Source organism: Lathyrus oleraceus, chromosome 1 (genome assembly GCF_024323335.1).
Source record: "Lathyrus oleraceus cultivar Zhongwan6 chromosome 1, CAAS_Psat_ZW6_1.0, whole genome shotgun sequence".
Classification (NCBI taxonomy): domain Eukaryota; kingdom Viridiplantae; phylum Streptophyta; class Magnoliopsida; order Fabales; family Fabaceae; genus Lathyrus; species Lathyrus oleraceus.
The window spans coordinates 452,496,718-452,507,717 of record NC_066579.1 but is presented as its reverse complement, the minus strand read 5'-3'; the positions used below and the strand labels follow the sequence as shown (position 1 = coordinate 452,507,717).

The 11,000-nt window shown below is 35.1% G+C and overlaps 1 protein-coding gene and 1 pseudogene across 3 annotated transcripts in view; both read left to right on the top strand.

Moving 5' to 3' along the window:
- Window positions 1-11,000, top strand: part of LOC127083529 (uncharacterized) — a 98,349-nt gene that overhangs the window by 63,264 nt on the left and 24,085 nt on the right. The gene's annotated exons all lie outside the window — the stretch shown is intronic.
- LOC127083604 (basic form of pathogenesis-related protein 1-like) lies at window positions 497-1,107 on the top strand (annotated as a pseudogene).

The window sequence follows — 11,000 nt, the reverse complement described above, 5'->3', positions numbered from 1 at the left end:
TAAAATTCTTGCACGGATCTTTATAGTAACTCTAACATCATGATCAATCATACATATTGGAGAAAACACGCGTATGGTTTGTTTTCAAATATACATAAATTCTACCATTTTTTTTATTCTATCTCTATTGAAATTCAAAATGATTTTGTAAAGATAAGTTAAACATATATATATTTTTTTAGATTTTTCTTTTTTGATGGAGTTACTTAGTCTTTTTTTATATCATCTTTCTCTTTTTATACAGTGGCCTTTATTAAAAAAAATACACACATACTGTCAAATATTAAAACGGATTTAGGTGAATTCACGTAGATACATATAATGTGGTCATGCTTAGTGTTAGTGGACTTTATTTTGATTTATTAAAAATGGTAATCTAGAAAATTAAGGTGAATAATAGAGTGGAAAAGTTAAATATTAAAATCCTTCGGTTCTTACGGCTTGATATGCTCCACACTCTTGCTATAAGTACCCCAACATACATTCTTCACTCTTCAACAACTAAGAACAAATCAACATGAGGTCTTCATATCACATAATCTTAGCCATTTTCTTCATTTCCTCAACCTTTTGTTGCATAAATATATCCCTAGCACAAAACACCCCTCAAGACTTTCTTGAAGTACACAACCAAGCTCGAGAAGAGGTTGGTGTTGGTCCACTCCATTGGAACTATACCCTTGAAGCCTATGCACAGAACTACGCAAACAAGAGAATGAATGATTGTGAACTTGAGCACTCTATGGGACCTTTTGGTGAGAATCTTGCTGAGGGTTATGGTGAAATGGATGGTTCTGATGCAGTGAAGTTTGGATAACTGAAAAGCCTGATTATGACTACCACTCAAACTCCTGTGTTCATGATGAATGTTTGCATTATACTCAAATTGTTTGGCGTGATTCTGTTTATCTTGGTTGTGGTAAGTCCAAATGTAAGAATGTTGGGTTTTTGTGATTTGTAGCTATTCACCACCTGGCAATGTTGATGGACAACGACCTTATTGATTTTTCTTTCTTTTATGTTTTTTCTCAGAATAAAATAACTAGTAGCCTGCTTTGCTTGTATTGTTTCCTCTTGTTATATTTATATTATAAATAATTAGATTGAGACCTGTGTATTAAAAATCTAGATTTTAATTTTGTTTATTATAAAATGAATTAATTGAGACGATAAAATGAATAAATGAGAGAGTTTCATCAAACTATTTTTTGTAGAAATAGATCCTGGTGTAGTCATATTACCTATTTTTGTAGGTGATTTGGAAGTTAGAAATATACACATAGATTTAGATGCTTGTGTGAACTTGACTATAGTCACAGTAGTTCAAAGAATTGGTGACCTCAAAAAGAAAACAACCATGAAAATATTGCAAATGATTGACAAGACATCAAGGAAGCTTGTTGGAATAATCAAAGACGTTATGATAAACCATAAAAAAATATCCATTTTCTATGGAATTCATGGTTCTGCATATCGAGGAAGATCCGAAAACACCTCTCATTGTGCATTCAATTTCAAACCTCCTCTAGCCTTCTTGGGATTGGGATTGATCATTGTAATTTGTTGAAATATAAACTAGATCTCCAAAACTACCATCATTATCGCATCGATTCAAAGATGGACACATATTTTGTTCACCATTATTATATGGAAGGAAATTATATAGCATAAAACCATGCAACCACTCCACCTGCAACACCCCCAACAACATCAACAAGAACCTTTAAGTTTTGATGATTCAGATCGCAACATGCACACCTAATTCACTCAAATCGGGGATATTAGTGATGCATAATGTAGTGGTTTACTTTCCATATATGATTCCATAAGTAGATTAGAGCTGAGGATACAAGAAGCACATTCTCATTATTATCATCTACATGCACAAAAGAATTTCATCAGTGATCTTTAGTGGCCTATACATAGGCTTTTTTATTAAAGAAAGGGGGGGGGTTTGAGGTTGATGCAAGTGGAAGTGAAGAAGGTAATGTTGAACAAGAAGAGAAGAAGAAGAAAGTGAAAATCAAAGGAAGAAGAATGGAAGGAAAGTTAAGAAGAAATACAAAATGATTGAAGCTAGCGAAAATATACTAGAATGCATCGCACGCTCGAACATACAACAGAGTCTCCATCGAACTTTATTTATTCCTGAAGGAAAGAGAAAACATCGATAAAACTCAGAGGAAAGAGATATGATGGGTAAGGAAGTCAGTTATGCAAGGGGAATGTATTATCACCCCTAACATCAATGATACTCCATGGGAACCGTTTTGATTGTTCATTCTCGAATGGGTGTGATATCTAAAGATTACTCGCAAAAGAATAAATGGAAAGAAAATAAGTAATATAGTGATCGGTGAAGATTGGGGCTCTCATGCCTATGTATCCTCATAGTGCAATGAGGAATTCAGAGCTCCGTAGTTCATAGAACTAGTGGTGGGAGGTGAAAAGAAGTTGTGATAACAAGTATGGTCTAAACCAAAGGGTGATATGATTTGAACTCCAACAAGGGGTGAGATATGAACCCAAGAGTAAAACTGATATGAACCAACAAGTGATGGGCCTACGACATGGTATCACTGTATTGGAATAACCGAAAATAAAGGAATTAAGTGTTTGGTTTTACAACACAAACATCTCTTGGTTCACATGGAGATACAAGATGGAGCTCAAAGAGGTGATGTATTTGACTCAAAGATAACATGTATATCACATGAAATGAATGCAGGTAGAATATGATTGCATCATGGAGATGAATGGAATGAATGACCAAGGTCTCAGAAACGAAGGGTTTGGTAACAAGTGACTGGAGAGGTATAATTTGAAACCAAAATAATGGTGTATTGGAATCCATAGGAGGAATGAAATTTGTACCATAGAGGGAAACATGCAAATTAACCCAAAAAAGAAGGAATAAGATGTTTGGTTTGGCAGCACAAACAACTCTTGGTACAAACACAAACTTTTCGTTAGGCGTCCTAAAAAAGTTTATAGGGATATCCAAAGGAGGTATTTTTGACTTTAAAGAAACAGTATATCACTGGGGTGAACGGTTATGATTGAAGGTAGATAATGGATCGTGAAATATATGAGTGGTGCCCTAAGGCGGGAGGAATAATTAGGATTATGCTCACCAATGATTCACATCCCCGTGCACGTATTCTCACTATGCAATGAGAAAATCAGAGCATTCGTAGTCCGTGGAACCACAAAAACAAAGGAAAGATAAGGAAGTGTTTTCCTAAGCAACTAGGACTAACACGACAAATAACTTCAAGGGTCTGATTAAAGTGATGAATAGTGTAACTTGTACCAACATAATGGTAACACGGGAACCCATAAAGTTAAATGACTTTGAACCAAAGGGTAAAGGCATATTGGCCGGAAAAGAAGGGATAAAATGTTTGGTTTGACAACACAAACAACTTTTAGTTCACAAGGTTTTGGCCAAAAAGAGGAATAAAATGTTTGGTTTGACAACACAAACATCTTGGTTCACAAGGCGGACTTTGATTAGGTCATCCTAAAAGGATGTATATGGGGTCCCATTAAAATAAAACTAGAATTAGAAGAATCCATGGTTACAAGGAATGATGAAGTAGGAGGAATGAAAATATGTGAAAGCTTTAAGCAAAATTCTGAATCACTTCTAGTAGTGTTCTCAGTAAGAAGGAATGAAAGCCTTTATAGGAAAAGTGACCGAAAGTTTGAGAGCCAAAGGGTTGCAAAAACTTCAAAATATTCAATTCCCCTTATTTAAAAGCAATGACAATTGAAAGATCAATAACGACTATGAACATATACCACAAGATCGACGACTACAATTTTTCCACATAGAAAAACACGACAAACTCAAGTGCACTGAGGCACTCTATGAACTGTATCACACCCTAGTTTGTCACATCATCGCACATGTCAGGAATGTGAAACGAAGCATCTTAATGATAAAACTACATTAAATGCACTTGTTACCCCAATATTTATCAAAAATTAATCCCAAGCAATTCAATTATACTTTACAGAGGACTGCGATCTAAAGGTCGATCAATGATGCTTAAGGCTTACCCCGACTCTTTTATGAGCATTTAACTTGACACCCCCGAATTAAATCTAGCACCCCCCATTTATAGCATTTTTACCATTATACCCCTTTGTAAAATTAAGATTTTTTTTTTAAAATTTACCTATTCATACCGGAAATTTTCAATATGTACCAAAACTTTCGACTTTTCCATTTGTTTTACCGAAAATTTCAAAATTTCCGAAAAAAAAAATGAAAAATAACAGAATTTTCAAAAAAAATCCAATTTTTTTTTTACACTATCGGAAATTCGAAATTTCCGATAGTGTTAATTTTTTTTTAATTTTAAAATTGAATATGAACTACCAGAAATTTCATTCTAGTTGAAATTTACGATATAAAATGGAATATTAGAATTTTCGGTAATATTTTAAGTTCACGTAAATTTTAAAAATTTCGGTATATCGGAAATTATAAATACAGTATCGAAAATTTGATATGCTTACCGAAATTTCGTACGAAAATTTGTTTCAGAGGCAGGTTTGGAATTATGAAACTATGAAGGAGGGATGCCAGGTTTAATTGGGGGGGGGGGGGGGCAGAAGAATTCTCCTCCTTTACTGCCCTACAAAATCTTGGGGGCAACTATTAAGGACCGATCAAGAGTCCAATCGATCAAGACTCAATCCAACCAAGATCACTCTAATCGACTCGAATATAAAAATTCACATGTGTTGAGAAAGTACACAATCTTTGATATCCAATTTCACTTTAGTCATCTTAAATCTTGAACTGATTTGGACATTAGTGTGTTAACCATGCATGTCTACCCCACGCCGATGTAAAGAAGATCAGAGCCACTGTCTAAATCAAAAGATGTTAACCTATCATAATTTCTAGTTCCTTCGTGAAACAAAAACATCTATTTCTGGTTCCTAAACGGACAAGAAGCAAAACTCAAAGTAAGATTGAGAATATAATAAACATCAGAAAGTGACATATTAGTTGTAGAGACATAATCAATGTCTGTTGATGGTATATGTGTACCATTAGTAGTCATTACTAACATAAATGAAGAATGATTTAAAGACATACATGATTTATCATCATATGACATATGTCGTGATGCTCAAGAATTAAATATCCATGTGGAGGAAAACATACCTAATAGACTAGAAGAATTCAAACCTTTAATAGAGGAGGCAAATATGACATGTGGCTAAGTGGCAAGAATATTTTGAATTCGCTATGCAATATCAAATATTTGAGAAGTGATCTCAAAGGGATATACATAAATAGAACTAAAATCAATGGTAGTATGAGCAACAACTGTAACATTTGATGATGGACTTTTAAGATTCTTCTTATTTGTTTTCAATAATTTAGGACACTGAGATTTCCAATGCCATTTCTCCTTGCAAAAAGCACATTCATCATTACCAAGTTCAATTCTACCTTGATATTTTACTTTGTGAATAGGAGCAGCAGCAAAACAGATGCATGATTGTAAAGAATTTTTTTATTTCAATAACTCATTAACAACCAAATTAACATTGGAATGAGGATTAGAATGTAGAATACTTCCTAGAAGACTCTCAAAATTATCCTGAAGGGCCACAAAAAATTGAACGAGGCATTATTTTTTTTCTTTACTCGATGTATGCTTTGATAATTTTTAATTTCACTGATTATGTAAGAGCCAATTGATCTCGTGAATCAGTCATGGTCGAATAAAATTCTTGAATGATCATATTATTGTGTGTAAGAGCCATAATGTCATTCAACAACTGATACCATTTTATAAAATTAGGGTGATTACACATATACTTCAAATGATCCCAAACCTCCTTAGCAATATCATATTTTGATAGTTGTACATCTATTAAATGAGAAAGATAATTTTTAATCAAATTAAGAATCTTCAAATTACTAACATTCCATGTTTCCAATATTTTCCACATATATTGCATCATCTTTTCTATCCATGAATTAAATAGAAGTTCCATCATCATGACTCGACATCCTTTTTCCTTTCATTTTTTTCATTACATAACTCTAATAATCATAATTTTGTCAAATGAATTGAATACTAACCGATCAAAGAGAATCATCATTTTCACTAACCATTACTACTTTTCTAAAAATTTAAAGCTCAAACAAATTCAAATATAAACCACAAAAGAATTCAATCAATTACTTTTATGAAGAAAAATCATAGACATGAAATTGACGAGACTAATCAATTGAACGAGTAAGAAAATAAACACTAACGACAAAGTCAAATGAATTTTTTTATTATTGCAAATATCTCATTGAAATAATCAAACTCTTTGATACCATATTAACAAAAGAGATCATATTTTAAATTTTGTATTAAAATAAAATCGAGTATAAAATATTAGATAATAAAAAAAAAACTACTTTATTATTATTATATAATAAATCTATAATAATGTAAATAATATTATTAGCATAAACACGATAGATATATAGTTGTAATTGTAGTTGCAACAAAATAATGTAAAATCCTTGAAATTAATTTATAGAGAACTAAAATTCATTTTAAAAAATTGACTTCCTTAACCATATATATTTCTCTAGACAAAATAATTAAAAGAGTTGAATATGCAAGATTTGTGCCATCTGTGTGCCACCATTATGTTGATTTTGTACTAGTTTAGTAGTGCGGTTTTTTACCGAGATAACCCAGTTTTTCGAATTTTTTTCCAAAATACCCCAGTTTTCAGCAAAATTCCCAAACTACCCCACTTTTAGGAGGAGGATCCAATTGAATTGGCGACTCCTCTTAAAAATTGTAAGGAGGCGCCAATTCAATTGGCAACTCCCTTAAAAAGCCTCAAATGACAAAACCTCCAACATGAAAGTTGTATATATTTTCAAGACAATGAATTTGGACATAAATTTTGAATCATTTGGATTTTTTATGAGAAATGTATGGGCAGTTGAAGTTGGACCTCTGTTTTTTTTAACTGTTATCTGACCTACAATGTTTTGTATTATTGCATGTGTTTCTTTTAGAATTTTGAAATCTTGTCCAACATAACAATTGAAGTAGACATCTCAAATTTTCCAATGCACTTGGTCCCACCTCAAAATAATTAAAAATGAGTGTGTTAGGTCCTTGCGAAGTTGACCTAAAATTAGGGTTTCTGTCAAACATGTGTATGTGAATTTTGCCAAAAGGGACCAACTTCAAGCCCTTCTGTTTGAATGATAAAAGCCTCAAATGACAAAACCTTCAACATAAAAGTTGTAGATCTTTTCAATACAATGAATTTGGACTAAAAGTTTGCATCATTTGCATTTTTTTAGAAAGGTATGGGCACCTGAACTGGACTCTTTGACATTTCATTGTTATGTGGCCTATAATGTTTGTTGTGTGTAATATGTGTAAGAATTATGAAATTGTGTCCAACATAAAAAATTTAGTAGACATCTCAAACTTTCCAATGCACTTTGTCCCACCTCAACATCATAAAAAATGAGTGAGTTAGGTTGTTGGGTAGTTGACCCAAAATTAGGGTTTCAGTCAAAACATGTGTATGTGAATTTTGCCAAAATGGAGTTTAGACAAAGAAACCTAATGTTTGGAGTTTACACAAAGATAAATTTGATATAATACGACTTGATATTAATAAATTTGGAGTTTACACAAAGAGTCCTAATGGTGATGACCGGGATCACCTAACCGACCTCCGGTCCCACATCATCTCAGAACTGTCTTGCATGACTGACACATCATCTCAGAACTGTCTTACATGTCCGACACGTGGCTGTCTTGTCTCCTGCATGCTGAAGAGTCACTTCTTGATAGCTTGCAAACTTGACACATCAACTCGCACTATCTTGCATGACTGACACACATCATCTGGATTGTCTTACATGTCCGACACGTGGCTGTCTTGTCTCCTGCATGCTGATGACTAACTTCTTGATAGCTTGCATGGTTGACACATCAACTCATACTGTCTGACATGACTGACACATCATCTCAGAACTAGCTTGGATGCTTCACACGTCATCTCAGAGTAGCTTGAATGTCCGACACATCATCTCAGAACTAGCTAGCATGTGACACACTAATACCATCTATTTAAGTGTCTTACTATCAACATCCAAGACACTTCACTCACATTCATCTGCAGTATTTTCTTAGTTTTCATCTCCACAATGTCATCTTCATCATTATACAGTGTCAACGTTCACTGCAATGGTGAAACTTTTGAGTCTGAACTTCATGGCTTTTGTTTTCGAAACACTGATACCATTACAATCACGACCAAGAGAAATGCAACCTTTTTGCATTTGAAAAAAAGAATACAATCCTTTATAGGATCAGGAATTGTGTCAAAGATAACATATCAAAATCCAATATTTTTTGAGAATGGTCAATGCAAGTTGTTCCCCCTTAAGGTACGAGACGATGAAGATGTTGAATACATGTTTGTTAGTCATGAACATTCAGGCAACAATTGTATCGAGTTATACATTACTCTACAACCATGTATACCATCCCAACAGTCTCAACTAACCGATCAGGATGAAGCTGGTGAAGATGATGGAGATGATGCACAATGGTCAGATGAACTCAACCCAAAGCAGAAGTAGAAGTCGACGATGTTGATGAAGAAGAAGAGGAGACCGAGATACAGGTTGATCACATGCTGAATAACGACGATGAAGATGATGATCAACCACCACCAATACCTCCTAGTCATGTCTACAATCCGCCTCAACATATGACAAATATGGATCTTCACGACGATGAAACATCCGACAGTGTCTTCTATAATCCGTATCCGAGACCAGTAGGCGAATTAAAGGTGGGAGACATGTTTCGTACCAAAGAAGAATGTGTTTTGGCAATCAAAAAATTCCACATGAACAACTTTGCTGACTTTACAGTGAAACGCACTGATTCTAGAAGGTATGTTATCGAATGTCGTAACATGCTTTGTAAGTTTCATTTGGCTGCGTCTTACAAGAAGAAAAATGACTCCTGGGAGATCGCTTCAATAGACCCACCGCACAGTTGTGTTGCAACTAACATTGAACAAGATCACCGTAAACTGAGCACAACTTTGATATGTCAAGACATTCTGCCATTGGTAAATAAAGACCCATCAGTGTAGGTGAGTATAATTATATCCCATATCCGAACAACATATAATTATACTCCATCTTACAAGAAAGCATGAATTGCAAGGACAAAGGCTGTTGAACAGGTTTTCGGCAACTGGGAGGATTTATTCAAGGAATTGCCACAGTTTTTATGGGCACTAAAAACATATGTCCCATGAACTGTGGCAATTATGGAGACAGTGCCAACAATGATGCCAGACGGAACCTGTGCTACAGGTAATAGAATATTTCACCGTCTCTTTTGGGCATTTGACCCGTGCATCAAAGGTTTCGCTTTCTGCAAACCTATCTTGCAAATTGATGGCACTTGGTTATACGGAAAATACAAGGGTACTTTTCTCATGGCGGTTGCACAAGACGGTAACAACAATGTCTTTCCCATTGACTTTGCTCTTGTTGAAGGTGAAACGGATGGTGGATGAGGTTTCTTTCTTCGACATCTCAGAACGCATGTGGCTCCACAAGCCAATCTATGTTTGATTTCTGATAGACATGTTGCCATTGAGAGTGCCTACAACAACCATGACAACGGATGGCATGATCCTCCTTCTACACATGTCTACTATATCAGACACATTGCACAAAACTTCATGCGTGCTATAAAAGATAAGAATCTTCGCAAGAAGGTGGTGAATGCTGGGTATGATTTAACTCAACCGTCATTTCAATATTATCGAGATGAAATTAGACTGTCTAATGAAGACGCAGGGAGATGGATAAATAACATACCAGTAGAGCAGTGGACAAGGGCATTTGACGGTGGTTGTCGATGGGGCCACATGACAACAAACATTGTGGAATGCATGAACGGGGTTTTCAAAGGAATTCGAAATCTGCCGATAACCGCCTTGGTAAGATCAACCTATTATAGGTTGGCTTCTATGTTCGCAACCAGAGGTGAAAGATGGAGTGCAGTGTTAATGTCCGGACAAGTATTCAGTGAGTGTTGCATGAAGGTCATGAAAGAGGAGAGCATCAAAGCTACGACACACGCTGTAACAGTCTTTGACCGTCATAGACAAAATTTCAGTGTCCAGGAAACAATGGGCAACAACGAGGGGAGACCAAATTTAGCCTACGCTGTTAGACTACACAGAAGTTGGTGCGATTGTGGAAAATTCCAGGCCTTCCGCATACCTTGCTCCCATGTCATTGCAACATGCGCTTATACTCGTTAAGACGCTTACAACCATTTATCTGATGTGTACAAGGCCAACACCATCATGAATGTATATAGTCGGAGCTTCTCAGTACTACCAATAGAGGATTACTGGCCTCCATACGAAGGAGATATTGTTTGACACAATGAAGAGATGCGTAGAAAGAAGAAAGGAAAGCCAAACAACACACGTATCAGAACAAAGATGGATTCCACAGATAAAATGATAAGATTATGTAGTATCTGTCGTCAACCAGGACACAACAAAAACAACTGTCCCAATCAAGGAGCATCATCTAGATCTTAAGCTTTTTGTAACAATGTTTTTCTGTAACAATCAATCATTATATATCATTAAGTTCTTGTTACAACGAGTTTCATAACAAACATCAGTACAAGACATTTGAAAACATAAATAATTCTAACTGATTACAACAATCAAATTAATGTCGTCTCGACCAAACATCATTTCCGTAGCATCCTTATCAGTCTTCATTCGCACCCAACTAAAGATACTGTCAAGTCTCTCAATACTTCTGATTTTTTCCCCTTCTGGTATTTTCCCGTCTAACCATCGAACCAGCTCCCTCTTCAGTTGATCGAACGTGGTGATGTTCCAAAACAACATCAGCATTTGAGGTTTGTCTCTCGCATAAA